The 25,409-nt window shown below is 52.9% G+C and overlaps 1 long non-coding RNA gene across 1 annotated transcript; it reads right to left on the reverse strand.

Annotated features, from left to right (window-relative positions):
- Positions 1 to 3,068: 3,068 nt before the first annotated feature.
- On the reverse strand, positions 3,069 to 23,299 carry LOC118497567. The gene is made up of 3 exons (XR_004900092.1): positions 22,973 to 23,299; positions 16,078 to 16,084; positions 3,069 to 3,080 (listed from the first exon to the last, which is right to left on the reverse strand). It is a non-coding gene; the product is annotated as an uncharacterized LOC118497567 (long non-coding RNA).
- Between the last annotated feature and the right edge of the window lie 2,110 nt (positions 23,300 to 25,409).

Here is a 25,409-nt window from a genome sequence, read left to right on the forward strand (position 1 = left end):
TCCTGCCCAGCACTCCTTTCCTTACATTTTTGGGTCATTCTGGTTGCTTTTAAAGGGTTTAGGTGGATCCAGGAGCAGGGACCCTCACATCACATTTCCAACAATAAAATACTGGCTTTGACTAGTCTGTGTCCTCCAGTGACGGCAAATACACTGGCCCCGTCAGCTCCGACCAACTCAGGGCTGGCATGGTCACCCAGGCCAGGATGGCCCAGGTTTATCCTCATCTGTGAGCTCCCTCCTTCGCATTGCCAGGACTGCCGGCCCCAGCGAGGGGGCAGGGAATGCTGTCCCCTCATCCTGCGCCGGGACCATCTTGTACAGCATGAAAGGAAGCAGCACTTTTACCTGAGGAGAGCAGTGCAATCACCAAATGCACATGAAATTAAAGCTCTCGAAGCTGGCAGGCCCCTCTGCTTAATCACACAGTGGGGTGGTATTCTGCTGAAAGCAATTACACTTCAGCTCCTCCCCCACTGCAGACGCACCCGCACACCCCTGCCCTACCCACACACCCTGCTCTCCCCGAGCAGCCAGCAAGACTTCTCCAATCCTCCACCTCTCTGAGATGCCTTTTGCAGGACGAAGATATTTTTGAATTAGCTATTTATTCAGGTGGTCCCATATTCCAAGAGTCTAGAAGGACAGGGCATGAAATTTCATTCCCTCCCACCCTTTCACCAAGCCACCGAGCTCCCTGAAAGCAACTAGGGCTGCCCATCTCTTTCACCGTCTTCTGAGACCACTGACATCATAAACCCACCGTCCATATGTCGTCTTTCCTCCAGAAGGAAATAGCTTTGCCGACACTGGGATGTATGTAGCTTTCTACCTCGTCTCTGCTGCAGTTCATAGCCAACACTTCTCTCCCAGACAAACACGCTTGCCGCCGTCAGAAGAGCTCCCTGTTGGAAATCAAATAAAGGATTTGTCCCAACGAGGGCAGTTCCAGGTACAGCATGGCAGACTGTGGCCACTGTGCCCAGCGCTGGCTAATGAGCAGGCGGTGCGGTCCCCACCCACCCAGATCAGCGGCCGTGAAAGGCCTCCTTTGTGACAGGGGAGGGATCAGACACAAGTCACAATGCTCTCTTGTCAGAAGGGCCTCCTGGAGCTGCCATGAGGCAGGCAGCCCGGCGGGCAGTGTAGAAGGAAGGGAGCAATTTTGTGGTGGTTTCCGTGGCCCAGTGGACCTGGTGGAGGCTCTCACGTTTCCAGGCTTGAGCTGGAGCCTGGGCTCCTTCTCAACAGACAAGGCCAAGAGCGCAAGTCATGGGGACCTCGCCCTCCCTGGGACATGCCAGCCCCAAGGTCGGGGGACCTGGGGAGGCTGGACGGGTCTGGCCAGAGAAAGCAAGGCTCTCCCTGAGGACGAAAATCCAATGGGCGAGTCCTTTCTTCCTGTTATTCTAAAACTAAGTGCTTCACACATTTGGGAAGTATTATTAAATACGAGTCTGCTGGATGGTCTGTGATTGGGGCTAATTTCTTGCAGTTTGTGGAGCGTCTAGTTACGAGACCCTTCAAGAGGACCTGTCAAAATTGCTTTGACGGTGCAAATGCCACTTGCAAACATTTTAGCTGGCCCCCCAGCCATACAGTTCCGCGTGGAAAACACGCGGCATGCATTTCTCCAAAATTCCTCCCAAGGTCTAAGTTTCCTCCTTGATGGCGTTTGAATGTGAAACTCAAAGTAATGGCCTGACCACTGGAAGGCTAACGAAGTGACTATTTTTGTTCACTCCATGGGGATGAAAGTCGGGGATTTAAGTTTGTCTTAGGGTTACCCCAAGGCAAATCTATAATTGATTAAAAGGAAAAAGAAAGGCCTGCCATTTAAAAAATTCTTTTCCTGTTTCTCCAAAGCATTTGACAGATATTAATTCTCAAAACATTCCAGAGAAGAGAGAGGAGGGTTGGTCCGTTTGGAGAAGGACACGCAGCCTTGAGAGTGAGAGGAAGAATTTGCCAGCAGAGAAACCTCGGGCCGGGGCTGAGGCTCCAGGTGTGTGTCCCACCCCTGCTGTCACTCCTGAGTCCGACCCAGGGGCGGAGACTGCCATCCTATGAGGGTATGTTCTACAGGCTCAAGAAAATGGATTCTGGAGCCAGAGGGTCTGGGTTAGAATCTTGGCTGCCTCATGTGCTGGCTACCTGACTCTGAGCAAGGTACTGAACCTGTTGGCGCCTCAGTTTCCTCATCTCTGAAATGGGCACGGTAGTATCTAGTGGTGTGATTAAAGGCTCCCGGCGCATACTAAGTGCTCAGTAAGCATGGCTCTGGTTTCCTTCTTTCTGCGTGTGCGCGCTGGCCCCACCATCAGCCCACAGGCGGGGTCCAGCTCTAATGAGAAGTCAGTCCACGTGTGACTTTCCTGGTGGCGGAAAGGCCAGCCAATTGTCACATCTCTAATTTTTTTTTTGGTCAAACTGACAAACTCAGACTTGGAGAATGATTGGTTACAACCTTGATGTATCCTCGTCTCAAGATAATTCTCAGTGGCTGGTCTGAGTGGACAGGCCTGAAGGAAGACGCCAGCAGAGCAGCTCACAGCCCTGCCAGGTCCCCAGGTCCCTGCAGGGAAGAAGGACACAGCTAGGCACGGTGTGATGGACCCCGAAATGATCGGGTTCATGATCAGGGCTTGGCCACACTCCAGTGTTGCTTCCATGGCACCTGGTGGACGTGGTTAGCATCCGCTGTCAGGTGGCTTTAGACAAAGGAAGTGACCCTCCTTAGTCCGGGTGAGCCTCACCCAATCAGGTGAAGGCCTTCAGAGCGAAACAGGTTTCCTGGAGGAGAAATTCTGCCTCAAGACCATGCCATCGGCTCCTGCCTAAGTTTCCTGTTGCACCGGTTTCAGATTTGCCAGCTGCCACGATGGCATGAGCCAATTCCTTCAATTAAATCTCTCTATATGTCTACCTCGGTCTCTATCTCTCTGTCTTGTCTATCTATCTATCTATCTATCTAACCACAATATATGTGTAGTTTCTCTTGTTTCGATGCATGTCATTCTGGACCTTTACTGCAGCAGCCAGACCCACACGTCTTCCATCCTCTCCCTCCCCTTCACACTCTATTTTTTTTCCAGGCATATGAGACAGAACAGTTTTCAGCTACAGCTTCTACCATCTCAACGCAGGTGAGGAAGGTCTTTGAGAGCTGTTGCTGGCTAAATGGCATCCCTCCACCAAAAGATACGCCCATGTTCTCACTCCTGAAACCTGAGAGTGTGACCTTACTTGGGAAGGGGGTCTTAAGAATCTTGAAATGAGGTCATCCTGAGTGAGGGTGGACACTAAACCCCAGGACAGCCCCTTCTAAGAGGCAGGCGAGGAGAAGACACAGAGAAAAATGAGAAGGCTGCATGAAGACAAGCAGACTGGAGTGATGTGGCCACGGGCCCAGGGACACCTGGAGCCATAGGGAGCTGGAAGAGGCAGAAGGACCCTCCCTAAAGCTTCCGGAAGGGACTTGGCTCTGCTGAGTCCTTGAGTTTGGACTTCTGGCCTCTGGGAATAAATCTCTGTTGTTTTAAGTCACCTGTCATTTGTGTGGGCAGCCACGAGACTCTCATACACTAGGGTTTGTGTTTTTCTCAGAGACCCTTGCCTTCTATCTGCTGAGGAGCGTGGTTCCGTGTAAGAATGGACCAGTGACCTAGGGTAGTTGCTTCCAGCCCCAAAGTCCTCCGATGCCCCTGCTTCAATGAATGCACCTACCGGCACCCACCCACCCGGCTCACGCTGAGGACCCTGGCCCGCATCCCAGGCAGCCTCTTCACTCCTTCCAGGTGTCTCTTCTCCATGCCCAGGTCCTGGGTGTGAGCAGTGAGTCCCTCAGCCTGGGAACTGGGGGGCCCTCCATGCCTGCCTCAGCAGTCTTGCGCATGGTATGTGAGGGCGGGTGCTTAGAACAGAGGAAGAACTTGGTCTCAGAGCCTCCAGACCACTGGATGCCACGGACTCCGAGGGCCTGTTCTGGAACTCAGAAGCTTTCTCTTGCATTCCTACCATAGCATCCTAATCCCTCCTCTGCGGATCTGCTGCCTCTCAAGGAAGTGTGGAAGAGGCCAGGCACCCATACACACCCAGTTGCGAGTCACATAAAGCTGCTAGGGGGAGGACAGAGCGTGGTGGCTTGAACGACCAGAGCCTTACTGTCACATGCTCACACCCTCGAAAGCAAGTCCAGGATGGATGGCTCCAGGGTGGGTTGGAGGCACCGCAGGGCTCTCGGACCCGGGCCCTCTCGCCCCCTGCTCTGCTCCCCTTTGCACACCAGTCTGCATGTCACAGGGCGGCTGGTGAAGCTGAGAGCAACAGTGACGGCTTTCCCTGTGCCAGACAATTCACTCATCCTGGCCCACTTAATCCTCATAACCCTCCAGAGTCGACCCCGTGGTGCAGAGGAGAAAGCAGACATGGTGGGTGGTAGAGCTTGCCCACAGTCGCACAAATAGTGTGCGGTGGAGAGAGGTTTGAACCCAATCTGTCTCCAGAACCAGGGCTCACCACAACGACGCAAAGCCCTGCGAACCCTCCTGTGTGTCCTGGCTGGGCTTCTTAGAGAGCCGCTCTTCCCTAAGGACAGAAAAGCGCCTCTCCCATCTGCCCCCTCCTTCCTTGCCTGGGGTGTGGGAGGAAGGACGTGAAGGAGGGTTCTCGTCTTGCTCCTTCCCAGCTGTGCGACCTTGAGCACGCTACTCATCTCTCTGCGCCTCAGTTTCTTTTTTAATAAAATGAGGGTGAATGATACACCTTCTGCCACACAAAGCTCTTAACACAGTGCGTGCTACACAGTGACAGCACGATAAAAACTGGCAGCTGCTTCTGAATGTTTGTTTGGGGTCTAACTGGCCTGGCTGTCAGGGACAAGTTGTCCAGACTGGCCACTGGAAGTGAAGTACTGGAGGACTGAGATTCAGTGTCAGGGGAGTGGGACAGAGTCCCAAGATGGGCAGGTGGCTGCCGTCAAAAGCGTATGAAAACCACGTTGCTCTGCACATGCTTCCGGGGCCCTCTGCTCCGGGACCACCTGGGGCTGGCTGTGGGCAAAGGAAAGATAGAAGCTGTTTTCATAGCACCTGCTTACGGTGCCTCATTTTTTTTAAAATGTTGCCGAAGCCCAACCAAAACACAGCTCTGATGGAAGGTATGTATACATAACCCTTCCCTTTTACATACATGTATATTCATTTTGGGAGCGGATGTCTTAATGTAAAAATAAATCTGATACCTTAATCTGAATGGAATGATCGCAAACCAAATCCACCATGATATGGAACTAATTTTTACAGCGTGTCTGTTAAGGTGGGGTGTGTCAGACTCAGAGGGGAAAACGCCCACAGAACTACAGACGCGCTTCCAGGTGGGGCACCCTCTGTCCCACCCCGTCCAGCTCTCTCTTCTGCACTCAGTTTTTGCTGAGGGCCGAAGTGAAGTACTCTTTGCTTTTTGACATGAAGATGTGTTTGAGGCCCTGGCCGGGTGGCTCAGTTGGTTGGAGCGCTGTCCCACAGACCAAAAGTTCTCAGGTTCTGTTCCCAGTCAGGGCACACACCCAGGCTGTGGGTTCAATCTCCGGTAGGGATGCACACAACAAGGCAACTGATCGATGTTTCTCTCTCACGTTGGTGTTTCTGTCTCTCTCTTCCTTCCTCTCTCTCTAAATGGATTAAAAAATATCCTCTGGGGAAGATAAGAAAAAGAGGTATTTTTGTGGGTTTCAACCTTCCAGACAAGAACCTTTCAGAATCTCTGTCCTTGGTTGTGACTTCTCCCGTGAGCATGCACCGCAGAGCGGAACGCTGCGGGACCCGGTGAGAGGCTGTGGAAAGACTGTGTGGGCTTCTGTAATAAGCACTCACCCTGAAATGTGGCGTTTAAAACAACATGATGCATTTCATTCACACATGGGCCATCTGGGCAGGACTCAGTAGGAGAACTCACTGTCTCTGCCACCTCTGCTGGGAAGGTGACCCGGGCTGCAGGATGGACGTGCTTCCGTGATGGTAGGCTCACGTGGCTGGCAAGCTGGCTGAGAGCGCAGCCAGGGGTGTGGGGGGCCTCCCGACGTGGGCTCCCAAGAGGCTGCTTGGGTTTCCTTCCAGCATGGAGGCCGGGTTCCAAGAAGGAACGTCCCAAAGCCTCAGGAATCACATCCTACTACTTCTGTTGTCCCCTCCTGATAGAGGAAATCACAGAGCCCGCCCAGAGTCCAAGGGAGGGCCCGAGCCAGGTGATGGCCTCTCCACACCCCAACTGTCGGATTCTCATCAAGGGTTCAATTCAACACGCACGGTGCCTGGCACTTAGTAGTTGCCACACGAGTGGCAGCAGTTGTCGAAGCTGCTTTTGCACACGTCCTCCGCAGAATCCCGAGGTCAGGACCTGGTTTGCCCCTGTGCCTCCATCAGCTCCCTATGGCTCGGGGTGGTTGTTCCTTCAATGAGGAGCAGGACCAGGACATCAGAACCAGCACGGCCAAGCTGCCAGGGAAGTGGCCTCCAAGGGGAACAAGACAGAACATTCCCAGCCCTCAGGACATGGCCTTCCCAGAGGGGGCATCAACGCTATACAAAACTGTGCACCAAAATGGTGAGCGCTGGGGCAGGTGCCTTGGAGATGTGGTGGCCTTCTCTGCTCAGGTAGCATTTCAGCTGAAGTCCAGCTGGAAAGGAGTTGGGCCTGAGGACACGTGGGGACGCAGCCAAGGATGCGGCCATTGGGCTGCTGCCTCTCAGCAGCTCTGAGCCCTCTGTGCTGCCACCTCCCCTTCCCCAGCCTTTGAGAAGCCGCAGAGCTGAGCACTGCATGCTGGGTGCAGTGGGAGCTCTGAGCTCTGGTCCTGCGAGTACCACTGGGGGACAGCGACTCAACCTCCCGTGCCTCAGTTTCTCTTCTGTAGAACAGGGATAATGAAGAAAATAACCGGCCCCCTAGAACTGCTGAGGGGACTAAATGAATCAGTTTGTGCTGAATGCTGAGATCAGGACCCCCAGCGTTTTAGGAATCCCAGGAGCACTGGTCAGTTTTCAAAGACATGGGTGCTATTTGCTCCATGCAGGAGGGTCAGCTGCTTGAGGTTCCAACTGACAGGTCCTGAGACTCAGGGACAAATCAGGCCACAAGGATGGAATCCTGTCCCCAAGGGGGGAGGCTCCTGCTGTAACTGGGTTCCAAGAGCCATCAGGAGGCAAAGCCACTGGCGCATGGGGTTCGAACCCGGAGCCAGTGCGGGAGCAGCCGATGTTGCAGCCCTGACCGAGCACGCTGGTGAGCGCTTCTCGGAAAAGCCTTCCACACCCTGCCCGCAAAATGAGCGAAACCCCAAACTCCACAGACACTGCCACACACACACACCACACCACACACCACACCACACACACACACACAGCTGTCTAGAGCCCAAGCCGTTTCCACGCTGGTGGGATGGTTTATCCATTTAAGTCATTGAACCCTTTCTGTTTGTTTCATGAAAAAAAAATTCAGTTTGTTTTAGCCACATTGTTTGTTGTTTCAAGGAATGAAATAAAATGAGAGAAACCCACATAGGCTCAGACCTTTATCTTTATGAGAACATAAAAGGTATAGATGTTATAGCTATCTTGTTTTAACCACCACAACTTACTGCACTGTCTTCACTGCCTGCTGCTTTATACACTGTCACATCGCTTATTTAACAAGCACATGCATTGAGATCATCTAAGCCTCTACTCACGTCCTAGGGCTGACACTAAAGAGCAGTGCTAACCGGGGGGCTTCAGACAACAGACGCTGACTCCCTCCCAGCTCTGGGGGCCGGAAGCCTGGACTCAAGGTGTCGGCAGGTCGGTCCTTCTGGAGACTCAGGGGAGCATCCACCCCGAGCTTTCCTCCAGGTGCTGGTGTCACTTGGCATCCTCGGCATAGAGTCATCACTCCGATCTCTGCCTCTCTTGTCACACGGCTTCTCTCTGTGTCTCGGGGTCCTGATGTGGTGTTCTCCTCCCTGGGTCTGTTTCTCTCTTTTGGAAAGCCACTTTCTTTGTCCATCTTTGTCTGAGCTGGATAAGAAGCCAGGACTCTAGGCATGGATCTGTTCTGCCCCAGGACATATGGTCACCTAGCTGTGCTGTCCCCACTGGGGTCCAGCCACCTTCTCTGCCCCTCTTGTTTGTACTTGGAAAAGGCTAGTAGTTACCAACATCCATGCAGTGAGCCCCTGCCTGAATATTTTTGAGGATGCAAATGCCCAGAGAGGGTACGTCACTTGTCAAAGGTCATGGCCACTGGGGACGTGGGGATTGGAACCCTCACCAGCTCCAGAACCTCAGCTTGCACCATTGGCTTGCACAGCCCCCACCCTGGCTCTAAAGGTCTAATGTCTAGAATCTCTTCATGTTGCTGTATCTTCGTTCAGTTTTCGGTGCTGCATAGTACTCCACCATGTACATACCCCACAGTGTTCCTGTCTATTCCACAAGAGGCTCACCTAGGTGACCTCATTCTAGACTCTGCAAGCCCCATGGTGATGAATATCCTCACAGCACCACACTGGACAAATGTGAGAGTTGGCACTGAACTGCTCACATCAGTGCTGAACTGCAGGATCTCTACTTGGGGAAGAGCGTGGACCGTTTCTATAGAGCAGCCACACTCTGGTTTGTGCAGGAGCCAGGGATCCAAAGGAAGCCGATTTCTCTGGCCCATTTATCAGGATGCAGGCCACAGGGTGGTCTTGAATCTGCTTGCTCAGTGCTCACACCCAGAAGCCCTGAGTGGGCAGGCCATTCACGCAGGGGCTGAGGTCAGGGTGAGAAGGGCCAGTGGACTCAGAGCACACAATCCACTCTTCACAGCAATGAGAGTGGTCTTCCTCTAGTGGCCATCAACTTCCTGAGCTCCAAAAATGGTCCCCCACAATGCCACCCCCCCCCTCCCCGAGGCACCTGCTAAACCCTCACTCCCATCCAGAGATGGAGCTTGTTTCTCAAGCTCAAGTCCAGGCAGGCCCTCTCCCTGCTCTGGCCATTAGGATGATGGCTGGACACCTGAACCAGGTCTTTAGAAGGCTGGAGCCCTGGCTGGTGTGGGTCAGTGAACTGAGCACTCGACTGTGAAGCAAAAGGTCACCTGTTTGATTCCTGGTCAGGGCGCATGCCTGGGTTTCGGGCCAGGTCCCCAGTAGGGGGCACTCGAGGGGCAACCACATATTGATGTTTCTCTCTTTTTCTCCCTCCCTTCCCCTCTCTAAAATAAATAAATACAATATTTTTTTAAAAAGAAGGCTGGAAGCTTCTACCTCCTTTCTCTGGAAATCCAGGCACCCTAATTGTAGAAGCTGAAGCCACAGGGTGAGGCCCCAGGAGGGAGAACTGAGGCGCTCTGGTCAAAAGTCTCAGCTGAGCTCCCAGCAACAACCAGCGCCAGCTGTCAGCCCAGAGAGTGAGCTGCGCAGATGTCCAGCCCAGTGGGTGCGGGTTGAGCATCATGCAGAGCCTACACACTACCCAGCTGAGCCCAGGCCACCCACAGAATCCCGAGAAAGAACAGGGTTGTTGTTTCAAGCCTAAATTTTAGGATGGTCTCTTACATGTTAAGAGATACAGAGCCCTGGCTGGCATAGCTCAGTGGATTGAGCGCAGGCTGCGAACCAAAGCATCGCAGGTTTCATTCCCAGTCAGGGCACATGCCTGGGTTGCAGGCCATGGCCCCCAGCAACCGCACATTGATGTTTCTCTCTCTCTCTCCCTCCTTTCCCTCTCTAAAAATAAATAAATAAAAATCTTTTAAAAAAGAGATACAGAAACAATATGCAACAGAAATGCACACTTGTATTCACCAAAAGACACTCTAAAATATTCGTAACAGAACTTTCAATGATAGTCTTGAACCGGAAACAAGCACATGTCCCTCAGGAGTGGGATGGATAAGGAGCTTGTGTCGTATCATGAGTCACACCGTGTGATGGAACGCCACACAGCAATGGAGATGAATGACCCATGACTCCCTGGGTGAGTCGCATGCACATAGCACAGAGGGAAAGGAGCACATTCTGTATGATGCCATTTGCGCCGTGGTCAAAATGAGGCAGGACTCTGCTGTGACCCGTGAGAGGAGTGGTCACCTTTGGGTGTGTCGCAGTCAGCTCAGGCTACTATACAAAAATGCCATAGTCCTGGCTGGTGCGGCTCAGTTGGTTGGGCATCATCCTGCAAACCAAGAGGTCACTGGTTTGGTTCCCAGTGGGGGCACACGCCTGCGTTGCGGGTTCGGTCTCAGGTCGAGGTGCATTCAGAAAGCTGCCAATCAATGTTTCTCTCTCACATCAATGTTTCTCTCCTTTTCTTTCTCCCTCCCTTCCCCTCTCTCTAAAATCAAGAATAAAATTAAAAATGTAAAAACGGCCATAGACTGTGGGCTTAAACAACAAACGTTTATTTTTCATGGTCCTGGAGGCTGAAAGTCCAAGCTCAAGGTGCCAGCAGATTCAGTGTTTGGTGACAGCCAGCTTCCTGGTTCACAGCTGGTGCCTGCTTCGTGTGTCCTCATCTGGTGGAAGGGACAGGGAGGCCCCTTGGGTCTCTTCCATAAGGATACCCATTTCATTCACAGAGACTCTGCCCTCTTGACCTAGTCACCTTCCAAAGGCCCCACCTCCAGATACCATCCCATTGGGGGTTAGGACTTTAACACAGGAATTTCGAGGGATCACAGACACTCGGTCCATTGCAGGGTGGCAGTGACTGGAAGGAGGGACAACGGGCTCCTGGGGGATGGGGACAGTGTGACTTATGTTCATGCTGCTGATAGAGCACATTGCCTTGCAGAAAACTCGTCCAGCTGTATCTAGGGTATATTTCAACAAAAAGTTTACTTTAAAAATGCAAATCAGATTGTTTCTGGTTATCTATTGCTGCATAACAATTCGTGCAAGAAGGCTGGAAGCTTCTAGATCCTTTCTCTGGAAAGAGACGTCAAGGCTTTATTATTGCTCAGTCTCTGTGGGTCAGGAATTTGAGTGGGGCTGGGCTTGGGTGGCTCTGGCTCACGGTCTCTCATGTGGTCACAGTCACAAGGGGACTGGGTTGGGGTCATTTAGAGGCTTCTTCCCCCACATGTCTGGCATCTGAGCTGGGAAGACTTGAACAGCAGGGGCTGGAGTGGCAGGGACTCCGGGCCCCTCTCTCATCTTTATGAGGCCTCTCCATGTAGTCTCTCCAGCGTGGGGTTTCTGCATACCCAGACTCTTTACAAAGCCAGTTGAGGTTTCAAAGGCGTGTCCTCAAAAAAGCAGGCAGAAGCAACCCCCTTTTCCCGCCTGGCCCTGGAAGTCACATAGTGTCTCGTCTGCCACATTCTATGTGTTGAGATGGTCTCAAGGGCCTGACTGGGTTCCAGGGAGGGACACATAGACCTTGCAGCCTTTCTGAGAGAAAGAGCATCAAAGAATTTGCAGACGTGTCTTAAAACAACCAACAAAGCATGTCATTCTCCTCATCAAAAACCTTCCATGGTTGACCATCACATTTAGAATAAAATCCACTTTTCATGGCCCACCAGGCCAGTAGGATCACCCTGGGCCCTGCCCACCTTTCCCACATCCTGCTCTACTTTCTCCGCCTCCTCTGCTCTCTACTTCCCCCATCCCAGCCACACTGGCCTCCCCCGGATCCTGGAAGACCACCTCAGGGCCTTTGCATGTGCTGTTCCCCCTTGCCTGTCCCACTCCTTATCATCTAAGCCTTGGTTCACATGGCACCACTTCAGATGCACCCCCTTTCTCTCACACTCTATATCACTGCCTGGTTTCACTTTCTTCATGGCCCTTCACTCTGTTTGAAACTAGCTTTCCTGTTGATTCATTCTTTCTTTTTGCTAATTGTCTGCCTCTTCCAACCAGACTGGAAGCCCCTTGTTAACCACCAGGGCAATGCCTGATGTTAGTGAATATTTGTTGAATGAATAAATGGGTATATCATGGAAGAATTAATGACACTAAAAACAAAGCTAATGTGCCCTTTTTGCCTTGGCCAGGTGGTTCAGTTGGTTGGAGCATCATCCCATACACCAAAAAGGTTGCAGGTTCAATTCCCGGACGTGGCATGTATAGGAGGCAACTAATCAATGTTTCTCTCTCTCTCAAAAATCTATAAACATATCCTCAGGTGAGGATTTTAAAGAACAAAACTAATATGTCCTTTTTGAGTATGCACTTGTTACTGTGCTATGTGCTGGGGACAGGAGATGGATAAGGCACAGGGAGACAGAGGCTGGCTCCTGCAGCTGGTGACAGGCAGCTGGACAGGTGCTCAGCAGGTGCTGCGAACAGAGCCCTCTCTGGACACAGAGAAAGGGTCCTACGTTGTGTGTTGCATATGATTGGCTCCCAGCATCCACTCCTCTTTGCTCATGTGTCTTCCTGATCTGGAAAGTAAAAAGCTGCCTTCCCAGACTCCCTTGGAGCCCAAGTGTTGGATGTGAATGAGACTGAGCCAGTGAAATGCAGTTGCCCACAACCCATATGTGGAAGGGAGGCAGCCTGGAGTGGAGCTCCATAGGGCTCTGCAAGTGCGTACAGTCACACAGTCAAGGAGACTCCGGGTTTTCTGCAGCAGTTTTCCAGCGGCCAGTCACCTGCACTGGGGACTCAAGAAGCAGGTGAGTGGTGACGTCCTGATGTGGGATTGCAGGCATAGCTATATTCTCGAATCCAGTAGGTCCAGTGGCAACCCCTTGCTTCCTGTTTGAGATAAACACGTTGCTCCCCACTCCCTTGGCAGGTCAAGTCCATGTTGTTACAGAGTCAGTTCTGGAGGCACAGCTAGAACACACCTCTTCAGCCTGTCTGGTGGTTTGGAAGCCTCTAACCCCTTGCATTATGTCCCATTCCACGGAAAATGCTTCCAGGGCATCATATCACCCGCCAGGATGGGAATGTCTGAAAAGATAAAGAGGGTAGAATTGTGCAGTGTCTGGCCACAGCATTCACAAATATTTCAGCAGGTCCCAAAACATCCTGAGAAAACAGGCAACTCCAGCCCACCACCTACAAGCTCCAGCCACAAGACCACGAAGCACCCTGGTATCATGACTCACTGCATTGCTCGTCCTTTTCACCCAAGTGGTGAGTGTGGGGCTTGGTGGACTGCCTGCTTCAATGCTTTCACAGACCAGCAAGTACTAAATTCTTTTCTTCTGCCACCTGACATGGTTTAAAAAAAAGGGGACCAGAAATCTATGTCATTCTGCACTCTCATCCTGGCATAATAACTACCGCTGCTGTGCCAAATTGGATAAGCCACTTAGCCTTCCTGGTCTTCGTATTTCTCACTGTAAAATGAGAGAAAGAAACACAACCATCTCAAGTTTCCTTCTAGCTTCAAATGCCTGGATTCCTTGACATGCCTGTTCTTCTGTGTATGTGTGTGTTTATGCTCATCCTCTGACCAGTGAATTCTGCATACTTTCTCTCCCATCCACCTCCCTGCCATGTTGGTTCCTAAGAGCTTGAGAAAAGTGATTTTAATTTTTTTAGAAAAAATATTTTACCATGGAAAAAAATCAAGCATACCAATGGACAGAAATTACTATAACCAATCCCCATCTGCCCATTGCCAACATCAACAATTTACCAACTCACATTCAATCTCATTTCTTCTCTACCCCCTCCCATGCCCCCTTACCCCTGGATTGTTTTGAAGTAAACCCCATCTGTACCTATTTAACTTAGTACCTTAAAAGACAATGGGGACTTCTGGTCAAGATGGAGGCATAAGTAGACATGCTTCACCTCCTTGCACAAGCACAAAAAGAATTACGACTAAATCTCAAAACAAATATCATCCAGAATTGTCAGAAAATTGAGCTGTATGGAAGTCTGACAACCAAGGATTTAAAGAAGCCCCAATCGTTCCGATGGATAGGAAGGGTGGGGACTCAGAAAGAGGGCAGAGACGCAAGGAGACGCGGTGTGGCACAGAGAGGTGGCAGCAGTGGTGGAATTGGCACGGGCGGTCCCACATTCACGTGTGATGGATAAAAACTGGGAGGGACACCTTGGGAGCAAGTGAGCCCAGCCCCAGGGCAGACCGCACAGCCCAGGGTTTCAGCACCAGGAAGATAAATCCCCATAAGTTCTGGCTGTAAAAACCAGTGGGGGTTGGGGTGGCAGAAGAAACTGCCAGATTTTCAGGAAATTTCACTTAAAGAGGCTGCAGGGTCTTAAAACGCATGCAAACCCACCCCTTCTGGAAATGAGCACCAGGGCAGCAGTTAGAAGGGAGCCAGTCATGTACGGTGAGTGGGTGAAGTGGCTGGAAATGGGGTGAGCGCTGGGCAAACCCCCAGAACCCAGGCAGCAGCACAGTCCCCTCTCCCAGACCTCCCCTACACGGAGCCACAAGGTGTCGGAGCCGGCTGCCCCACCGTGGCTCCACTCCACACAGTTTACAGGTGCCTTTTACAGGGAGTCAAAGCAGCTCTACCTAACACACAGAAATAAACACAGGGACACTGCCAAATTGAGGAGACAAAGAAATATGGCTCAAATCAAAGAACAGAACAAAACTCCAGAAAAAGAACTAAGTGACATGGAAATAACCAACCTATCAGATGCAGAGTTCAAAACACTGGTTATCAGGACGCTCAAATAACTCACTGAGTACAGCAACAACATAAAGGAAGAAACTGTTTACATTAAGTGAAATAAAGAAAAATCCACAGGGAACCAACAGTGAAGGGAAATAAGCCGGGATTCAAATGAACAATTTGGAACATAAGGAAGCAATAAACATTCAACCAGAACAGCAAGAAGAAACAAGAATTCAAAAAAAACCAAGGATAGCATAAGAAGATGCTGGGACACCTCCAAATGTGCCAACATCTGAATCATGGGGATGCCAGAAGGAGAAGAGGAAGAGCAAGTAATTGGAAACTTGTTTTTAAAAGTAATGAAAGAAAACTTTACTAATTTTGTGACGGAAACAGACATACAAATCCAGGAAGCACAGAGTCCCGAACAAGTTGGACCCAAAAGGGACCACACCAAGACACATCATAATTAAAATGCCAAAGATTAAAAATAAAGACAGAATCTAAAAAACAGCAAAAGAAAAGCAGACAGTTACCTACAAAGGAGTTCCCATAAGACTATCAGCTGATTTCTCAAAAGAAACTTTGCAGGCAAGAAGGGGCAGGCAAAAAGTACTCAAAGTGAGGAAAAGCAAGGACCTACAACCTAGATTATTCTATCCAGCAAAGTTATCATTTAGAATGGAAGGGCTGATAAAATACTTGGCAGACAAAGTACAACTAAATAACTTCATCATCACCAAGCCATTATTACATGAAATGTTAAAGGGACTTATTTAAGAAAAAGAAAAAGATCAAAACTATGAACATTAAAAAGGCAACAAATTCCAAGTTCACAACTATCAACAACTGAATCTTAAAACAACAACAACTAAAAAACCCTAAGCAAACAACCAGAACAGGAACAGAATCGAGGAGATAATTTGGAAGGTTATCAGCTGGGAGGGGGAAGGGGAAGAATGGGGGAAAAGGTGCAGGTATTAAAAAGCATAATTGGTAGGTACAAAATAGACATAGGGATGTTAAGAATAGGATAGGACACGGAGAAGCCAAAGAACTTGTATGCATGACCCATGGACATGAAATAAGGGGGGTAGGTGGCTGGAAGAAAGGGGGGTACTGGGCAGAGAGAAGCAAAGGGGGGAAATTGGGACAACTGTAATAGCATAATCAATAAAACACACTTAAAAAAAGACAAGGATGGAGCTGGTGGTGACTGTGATCCTGTTTGGAAAAGTGCCCTTATCAAGAATAGATGTTCCAGGTGTCTCACAAACACTGAAACACAAATAAGAACATCCCCTGACACACTTATTAGAAAGCAATTTTCAGAACTTCAGGAGTGATTCTGGAGTGGTCTGAAGTCAACCATTTTCAGAAAGCCACGAACTCAGATATGGAAATTAGGCAACTTACTTTAACATCTACCCAAGCCAGGCCCCACATCCCTGCACAGTCGACCACGGCCCTTCATCCCGCATGCGCAGAATTCCCCACACTGCATCTATGTTCAGCGTCAGTGGTGGAGATGAGTGGACAACCAGGTCTCCTAAGGACAGAGGCTCTGGGACCAGACGCCACGTCAACCCCTGTCTCTACCGCTCGGAAATGTGTGACCGTGGACACATCGGGACTGCTCAGCACCTTCATGACCTCATCGGCAGAAGGGGAATAACAATCTCCAAGTCTCCCTCCTAAGGCTGCTTTGGGGGTTCAGTGAGATGGGAGAACACTCCGCCCGGTGCCCGACACATAGGAAGTGCTCCCCAAACACTGCTGTCCTCGATCGTCGTCCTGTTTTCCACACCGAGGGGAGGGCTCGCCGTGGCCCAATGCCGGCTGGACTTGGCGTCGGTCTCCCGACAGGCCAGCTGGAGAAATCCGTTAAACCCAGAGAAGAGGCCCAAAAATGATCCCAAAAGGAAAAAAAAAAGTTGTCTTAGTTAGCCTAATCCTTCTGGATTTTCTGTGATTTCCTCCACTGCTTGAGTATGCCTGATACAAGGAAGGCATTCAATCTCATTTTCAGAGGGAAAGAAAGTGCAAAAAAAACATCTTTGAACAGAAAGAACTTAGTCTGTGCCTGAGCTGAAATTTCGAGGCCCCGAGGACACAATCACAGTGTTGTGCTTGGGGCTCCCGTCGGAGCAGCTGGCTCGCCGGGCGGTAAATACACTTCCAATGAAACACAAGTCTTGGGCCACAGATTCCCTCCCTGTGAGCAACAGGTACTGTGCGTCCAAGAGGATGTCAGGCTACGAGCATTTGTCATCTTGATGGGAGACCCTCCCAGCAACAGTAGCAAGGACGCCAGCCGTGCGCGGTGAATCCTGCTTCTGATCCAATCCACAGTTTGTCTAAGGCGGCGCTTTGGGGCTCACCTGAGGTGAATGAATCCGAGCGGAATCACCCAGTGATGCCTTTGCCTTGGCCGCCTGCATCATTCTCTCCTGTCTTCACCCCTCGGAGTTCCTGGGTAATGCATGTGCAGCCCAAAGAAACTCAAGCCCTTAATGCACATTGTGTCAGAACAATAAACACAGGCGTATTGACATTAACCAATGAACAAAAATGACACCTTGCAACATCATTTAATAGGAGCTCCCTATTATTGAATCGGTTAAATTTCTCCCTGTGCCCCACCCCCAGCCACTGAGCCATCAGAGAAGCCTGGATCCCAGAGTCACCTCAGGATTAAATGCCTGTAAAGCCCCCGGTGCGGACTTCTCGACTGTGATGGGCGTGGCCATGGGAGGGTGGTGTGCCATCAAGAGACCAGGTGATCGAACTAAGAAGGAGGGTCACCCCATGAATGTCAGAGGTAGAAGGCCTGGCCTCTGCAGAGTGACACAGAACCCCTACCTCCCAGAAGAAGAAACAGAGGCTCAGGGGTGGGTGGGACCTGGCCAATGTCACACAGCTGTGACAGCACAGCGTCATCATGCCACCCAGCTGTTCCTGCAAACACCTCCAGAAATGACCATAGACAAAGAAGGAAAAGAAGGACAGTTGGCACCCCTCTCCTGGCCAGGGCTGGAGTCCCAAAGGACCCCTGCACTCTCTGCCAGGTGTTTTCAGGTGGGTGGTGTGGCAGAAAGGAGATGGGTGAGCTGAAAGGACAGCACCCCGGGACAGTGGGAGGCAGCCCTAAGAAGGCAGTGTTGGGCATCTGTGTGTGTACGTGGGGGTGGGGGCTCTGCACAAGGGGCCTGGGGACTCTGCTTTTGCCTCAACACAACCCACATCTATCTGGCAGGAGCCCCCGGAGCCTCTGGGCAGGACGTCCATGCGGGGGGAGGCGGATGGAGATGTTGGTGCCCTGCCCAGCCTGGAAGCCAGGGAAGCTGGACCTGGGCCAGCAGGAGTGGGGTCACGGCCTCTTTCCTCTAGGACACACCTGCCCTGGGTGCGGCCCATTAGCCTTGTAATTAATCCGCTCCCTCAGAGGCCTTGGGCAAACATTTATACTGGGGACTCCCTTCTCCCAAAATGTGTCACTTGTGGGTCACCTACTCACTTCCTATGAGGATGAATTTGGGGTAGTCCAAGCCCACAAAATTCCCATCCCCTGAAAACCGCCAGGGCCAAGCTGAGCAGCATCAGTGTGTGTGGAAGCTCTGGTCCCAAACACGGACACCCAGGGTGCTGCCGAGCGGGAGGCAGGGCGTGAGAGCATGTTCAAGCATCTTTTCGTCCGTGGAGCCCTGCGGAGGACGCCATGGAGCGTATCTCAGCTACTCCTGGCAACTCTGAGTCAGTAGTGTTCAAAGATAAGGACCCTGGAGCCTCGACAGGGGAAATAATTTACCCGAACCGGTAGGCACAGCTGGTGGTGGGCTGGGCCCCATTCAGACTTGCAGGTGGACTTCAAGCCTCCCACAGCCTCTTACACAAATGATTTCATTCATTTATTCACTCTAACAGCTTATAAGGTTTTTTTTTTTTTTTTTTTTTTTCCAAATCAGCATCCTCGTGGTTTTTCCTTCGGCTATCATTTACTATTCTCCCACCCTGGGTCAGGAGCTAGGATGCAGCTTCCCCATTAATATCTGATTTAATCTCTTGAGCTTTCTGGGAGGAGGTATGACTTCTCCCTTGTTTTATCCACATGGCTACGGAGGTGCAGAGAGACCGCACAGCAGAAATAAAACCACTCTGGAAGCCAGATGCGCTGAGGCCCTGCACGAGCTCCAGACCACTGCAGTGCACGGCTGCTGTGCCACCTTCTCACAGCCCCACCAAAAGCCTTCCGCTCCAAACCAGGCAAGTGGGTTCGAGGGGAACTCCAAATCTGGGAGCTGACCCAGCCGGCAGATATGAGCACCCTCTTGCTGCTTAGCAATGTTGCTCCTTGGCGGTTCTGTGTGCCCCGAGGCAACACCTTTGGGACCTTGGGAAGCAGCAGGGAGGCTGCGCCCTGCGCCAGGCCTGGGGTGGGGGCACAAGCAGAACAGGAAAGGACCTGGAAAGCCCTGCCTGGGGTCGCCTGGAAGCTGGAGCCTGTACTTAGTTCTCCCTGGTAAATAACAGCTCTGGTTTCTGCTAAAAGGATTCATTCCCAGAACACAATAATTTTCATCTCCTCCTCGCTACAACCCATACTTTATGGCTAAATATACGCCATAATGAGCCGCTGGCCTGATAGCGTCGTTAAGGAGATATTTGACCTTGGGTTTAATTGCAGGATGGAATAAATGGCTGGGACGCGCAGAGGGACTCTGCCAGCTCAAAGGCGGTTCTGGGCTCAGCTCTGGCATCCACCAGACTCAGAGAAAGTGGTGCCAGTGAAGAAAGTGGCTCCCGCGGTGCTCAAGCGACCAAGACCAGCGAATGCGCAGGGGCCAAGTGTGGCTGGTGCAGTCCTCAGCCGGGGGCTGCCCTGGAAACCTTCCCTCTGGGTGGATGAGGGCGACTGCTAACCCTGTGGAGAAGCCCTCACAAGACTCACTCCATCTTTGTGCCTGGCCCCCTGCTTTCCAAAACTCCCCAGAAAAAAAAAAAAAAGCCACCCGTACCACCAGCACGGGCAGAATGCAAGGCCCAATAACTGGGCATTCAGCTCACTCAGGAGGCGCCTCACCACCAATCGCAACAGACTAAACACCAGCTTGAAGTGTTTCCAACACAAACCTCCTATCAGTCTGACTGGCGAGGGCGCAGGAAAGGGGACCAGAGGAGGATGGCCAGGCACCTGCTGAAGGCTATTGAGAGAGTAAAGCACGCGCTGGCAGACAAATTGGCAACGTGGAGCGGAGCAGGGTGGCAAGTGGGGAGGGAGGGACTCAGCAAAGCATCTGCTCCAGTCTCCCATCCCTGGGCCTGCGACCCCAGCCCTTCTGCATAAAAAGCACGTCCCAGCTGGATCTTGTGACACCCCCCCCCAATGGCCTGCAGGAGAGGGGGCTGGCTTCTGGCCTGCGGCAGTGCAGGGTGCTGCACGCACCCACAGTCCTGCTTTCTTCTTGGATTTTTCTCTCCGCTGCTCAATGTCAAGGCTGCAAATATCCGTCAGGGGAGTGTCAGCTCAGCACACTGGTTTGACAAATGGCAGCTCTTTGAAAGAAGGGGGTGCCAAAAACCTCGACTTAGGCCCAAGTTGTTGGATCTCCGTGGTGGTTCTTATTCGAGAGGGGAGGCGTTGGGGACTTTGAGCATTCGTGGCGCTGGTCTTTCCCAAAATGTTCCCACATGCCCAGTTTGGCACCTCCCGCCTCAAGACCCTCTGATCTCGAGTTGAGAACACTCCCCGGCACACCTCCACTAACTCCATCACCTAAGACCCAGGAAGCATAGAGTCCAAGCTCCCAGCCCTCAGGAAGGGGCCCTCGGCAGTGTCCAGGGGTTGGCCTGGAGCCCCAACCTGGAGGAGGGGAACACACTCTTCAGACTGATGTCTTCTCTCCTTGTAGCTCACCCCTACACGTGCCCAAACTCTACCTAAACTCGGGGTTAGAATGCGCCATCCTAAGAACTCTCTTTCCCTGGGAGGAAAAGTCTACGTGCAGAACTCTCCTGCAGCCAGGTAGTTATCCCCTACTTTTCCTCGAGAGGTTTTTTTTTTATCTTTGGTTCCCCGTTGGGATGCCAGGAGGATTACCAGGTCAGGGTGAGCCTGGCCTTCAAACCCTTTTTGAGTAATGAGTCCCTTTTGTAGTGAGGAGGGAAGGAGAGATTCAAAATCCGGGAAGGTGGTGCCCCAACATTGCTACGGACCCAGCTGGCCTGGTCAGAAGCCGCGGCGGCGGTGCTCTCCAGGCCTCTGCCTTGCACGGCAGCCGCGGCCCGGCGCCCTGCGCACCTGAAACGGGAAGTGAACTAACTGATCCAAAAGGGCAGGAGCAGCGTCTACACGAGCAGAGCGTGGTGACGAGCTGCGGCAATGCATTGTCGAGAAAAGGCCCCGAACTTTCCACTGAGCTAGCCTAGCCATGCTCCGGTCTCCGTCTCTCATTGCCAGTGGAGACACAGCCGCACAGTATTTGGAAAGAGGCGGGTTGCATTTCCAAGGGGAAGCGCGAGGCGGTGATCACGACGGGGCGGAGAGCTCGCCTCGGCCCTGGCCCAGGCAGCGCTCCTCCAGCGCCGCTGCCGCCGCCGCCGCCGCCGCCACGGCCACGGCCCCGGCCCGGCCACGGCCCCTCTCCTGCGCACGGTCAAAATCTCTCCCGCTGGCTGCGGTCGGGCGCTCTCTCCAGCGGTGGCCCGCTTTTCCCTCCCGAAGTTTTCATTTAACTAACGAAAAGGAGGCACCAGCCGACAAGCGCTGTCACGGTCCTTTCCAGTCAACGGCGGAAAAGAGGGATGTAGGTGTTGAGAAAGAAATAAATTATTACCTTGGGGTGGGGAAATTAGGGCGGCCTTTGGAAAACCAACTGCTTTTCCCCGGGGGGTCGAGGGTGGGGCTGGGGAGTCATCAGGGCAAAGAAGCAAATGTCAAGGCCGGGGCGAATTGTATAATTTTAAAAAGAAAAGAGCAGAGGCGAGTGAAAGGCGGGCGGTGAAGGGGAGGGGGGACACCGGTTCTGTGCCCACACTTATGTTCTTTCACAAAACAGGCGCTGCAGGACTTAAATTAGGGTTTTTCTTACCCAGAAATCTGATTGCGCTGCTGCCGGTTGACGGGGTCGGGAGGAGGGGTGATTGCAGAGAGTTCCAGATTCGGAGGGGGTGGAGGAAGGAGGCACGATTTCACCCAGTTAGACGAAGTGGGGCTTCTGCTGAAGGTCCCGAGCGGGCCCAGCGCGCGCGCCCTTTGATTGGGCCCGGGACGCGAATCCCCGGTGGCCGCAGCGGGATCGGTGGGCTGTTTGTAATTCCATCCTTTTTTCATTAACATAAACACCACTTGAACAAAAATATACACGGCCACCTACTTCGCCAGGAGAGGCGGCCCAGCGCCCACCAGCCCGCGCTCGGCCGCCGGCCGGGGCCCTGCCCTCGCGGCGCTCCCGCCTTTGCCGGGGCCCAGACGGCGCGCGAAACCCAGGCCCAGGCCACCCTTGGGTGGCTTTGAAGTTTCAATCCTCCCGGCTCTCAGGACACCCCCCTCCCCCCACGGTTCAGCTAGTCCTCCCAGCTCGCCCCCGCCTGAGCCCCGACCGAGGTGCTGAGTTGTCATGTAAATTCCTAGTTAAGCCACTTGTTGATAAAGCCTCGGGGCAAATTGGTTCCTCTTTACCTGCGCCCCACCCCCACCCCGCCCAGCCGCCCACGCCGGCGCGGCCCTAATTGTAGGAGGATCTTGTAGCCCGCGGCGGCCTCCGCAGAGAGCTAATTGAGTTGGAAGCCGCGAGGTCTTTCAGCCGGACGCCTGTCGGGGTGAAGGAAGAAGCTAGGGGCGGGGGTACAGGCCGCCTGAAACTTCCGGCCTGGGGTTGGAGGCCCGGGCTTGCTGGGGTGGGCTTTTGGTAGAGAAGAGCAATGATGGGAGGCGGGAGGGGGGTGTCTCTGCGGTCCATCAAAGTCCACACAGCAACTGCCCGGGGCTCTCCTTGGTGCGCGGGCTTCCAGAGCCCGCTTTCCCGCAGTTGCCGTGCCTGGTTCTCACCCCCTACACACCCAGCGTGTGCGCGGGTGCGCGTGGCCCTCGGGGTCCACCTGGGATCAGAGCCCACCAGAGTCGTCCAGGAGTCCTGGGTCTGAGCTTCTCCCTCTTCCGCCCCCCTGAACCCCCAGTTCACCCTTCCGCCCGCCTTAAAAGGCGGCTTTTTGGAGACTTCAGTGGGTACAAGCACGACCCATCCAGTGCCCTGGCTCCAGGCTTGGCTTTAAACGGGCACAGGCAAGGGGGGAACAGAGCTGGTTTCCCCGCATAATCCAGGCCCCCGACAACGTGGCTGGAACAGCACAAAGCAGCGAGCTTCGATGTGCTTCCTCCTTCACGTCGCTGCACAGTCTTTGGCGTCCGCTGTCTCCTGTAGCCTACACAGACACGTCCCAAGCAACCTTGCAATTTAAATTTCCCGGTTTTGCCAAGGGAAAAAACCTGCTCGAGGCTCCCCAGTTTCAGGGACCTTAGCTTCCGATCTAGGCGTCACCCTCTAGCGGCAACCTAGGTTGCGTCCAGAGTCCAGACCCTCCCTACTCTCCCCGCTGCCCCCGAGCGCCCGAGCAGCGGCGGCATCCCAGGCTGGGCACTCCCACCGCAGTGGGACGGGGGACGTCGGGCCCGCGTCGCGCGCGAACCTGGCTTGCGGAAGGCACCTCTCCGCGAGCGCGAGGCCCCCTTCTCAGACACGTGCGGGAGAAGGCTGAATCTGCTCCCACCGAGGTAGGGCCACGCCAGTGAGAAGGGGGCCCTCGCCAAGCCCACCTCCCCAGGCCCTTCCCCAGCGGGAGGGTTTTGGGATTAGCAGCTCCAGCGCCCCTCGCCCGGCGCCTAGGAGCGCACCGCCTCTCCGGAGGTGGATGAGGTAAAATAAACGGCGCGTTCACGCAAGCAGAACCCGTCATTAGACCAAACCGCGGTTTAAATAATTGCTTGCTTCGTCGCAATTATGAGAGCAGCAGTAACCAGCAGGGTTTGCTTGGAACCCTCCAGCTGCCGCCGCCGCTGGGGCCTCTGCTGCGGACGCCGAGCCACATCACAGCCAGGGTGGAGTCGGGGCACCCAGAGCCCCGCTGGGCTCGGCCTCTCGGAAAGAAGCCGGTCCCGTGCTTCCTACGAAGGTCCGAGAGGCACCGCCTCGGCCGAACGCCAGCCCCTCGCCGATTCTGTTCTGGGAGGCGACAGAAAGAATGCTCGAGTCAGACTCGAAAAACCCGAGTGAGTCTCGCTGCTTTTGAGAGACAGAAGAGAGAAGTGAGGGGCAGGTAGGGGTGGCGAAGGGCAGCTACCTTGAAGCGAAGTCCTTCGGAAAATGCTGCTTTGCAAAATCGTGGAGGAGAACTGGGGGCGGTGGCGAGGGGAGTGTTGGAACACTTATTACTGGTCTCTGTAAAAAGCGAATTTGCTTCCTAATTGAGTTAGTTTTCATGGCGAATTAAATGGGTCTTAGCCCCATTTAACTGGAGGAGAGGGTGGGCCGGTGGAAGCTTTCTCAGCTGCCATGCGGACCTAACTCATTCTCAGACTTTAAAGCGAAAAAGGGAGGTGGGAGGAGAAACAAGATAAAAGGATCGATTTTGACCTTGGCAATATAACAGAATGTTTGAAATATTTTGAGGTTTATGCTTCTTAAAATAGCAGGTCTCATACTTCTTCCCATGTCAGGGAGAGAATTTTGCAGGTAATGAATTGTTCATGATTGAGACAAAAACACCCAGGATAGGAATTAACTGGCGCTGGGGTAGAGCGGGCGAAGCGCATGCATGGAAACGAGTGCCCCGAGGAAATCACTTTTTAGAACGAACCCGCACTAGCCTCTGTGTGCAGCCCGCTCGTTCGCAGGTTTGGTGTGTCTCCAGCACTGAGAAACTATTTTTCAAAATAAAAGGACCAGACCGTTTGACTGTCCAGCTGTATGTTTTTTCACCTCTATTTGATTTTTGAATTCCACAGGGTGGGAAGCTGTTTGTGGATAACAAGGTGAACACTGAGTAAGAGGCAAAAATAAGAAAAGGAAAAAGGAACAGACCCAAGTTTTAAACTGCAAGGCGTTTACTAACCATAAGATGCGAGGCGCGGCTGCTGGGTGGAGGGCTCTGTAATTGCCCCGGGGAGAGATTTAGTGCCTGGGCGGGCAGGGGCCCCCACTCCAAAGAACCGTCCTGGTGGCCCGCTCCGGGGGCAGGGGCCTGCTCCCTGCCGCGTTGCTGCTAGTCCTCCTGCCCAAATTTCATGCCACAAGAAGAGCAGCCGTGGAGACTTTTCCTGAACAGCCTGGGTGGGGGGCCAGTCTAGGGACTAAATGAGCTCCCCACCTCCAGCGAGTGGAAACCTGTTTTGAGAGTTCAGGCCCCTACCCACCCTCCCTGGCATTTCTCAGAAACTGGATGGCTGGGGACCCGTGTCCGGAAGCAGGGGTGCACGTTGGTGGGGCCTCCCCAGAGGCCTGCAATTCTTCCCGCCCCCCACCCCGTGAGGTGATAGGGCAGGACTCATCACAGGTTAGAGTCCGTTACTTTGTTATCATTGGTGGTGGAAAGCTGGGGATGCACTAAGCAAAGCCTCTGAGTTTGGGGGGTTGAGAGTCTCCCCACTTCTTCCTGGATTTGTCAACGGCAGCCCAGAGTTGGCACCACGCACGCACCCTTGGGACGAGGGAGGCAAGTGCCGTACAAAGGTCCCACACTTATGTGCCCTCACCATGTGCCTGCGCTGTGCCTTGCTCGCCTCTGGGCAGGAGAAGCGGGCTCGGTAAGAGCAGCTCCTGGGCACGGCGTTGGCA

Source organism: Phyllostomus discolor, chromosome 12 (genome assembly GCF_004126475.2).
Source record: "Phyllostomus discolor isolate MPI-MPIP mPhyDis1 chromosome 12, mPhyDis1.pri.v3, whole genome shotgun sequence".
In the NCBI taxonomy this organism is placed as follows: Eukaryota; Metazoa; Chordata; class Mammalia; order Chiroptera; family Phyllostomidae; genus Phyllostomus; species Phyllostomus discolor.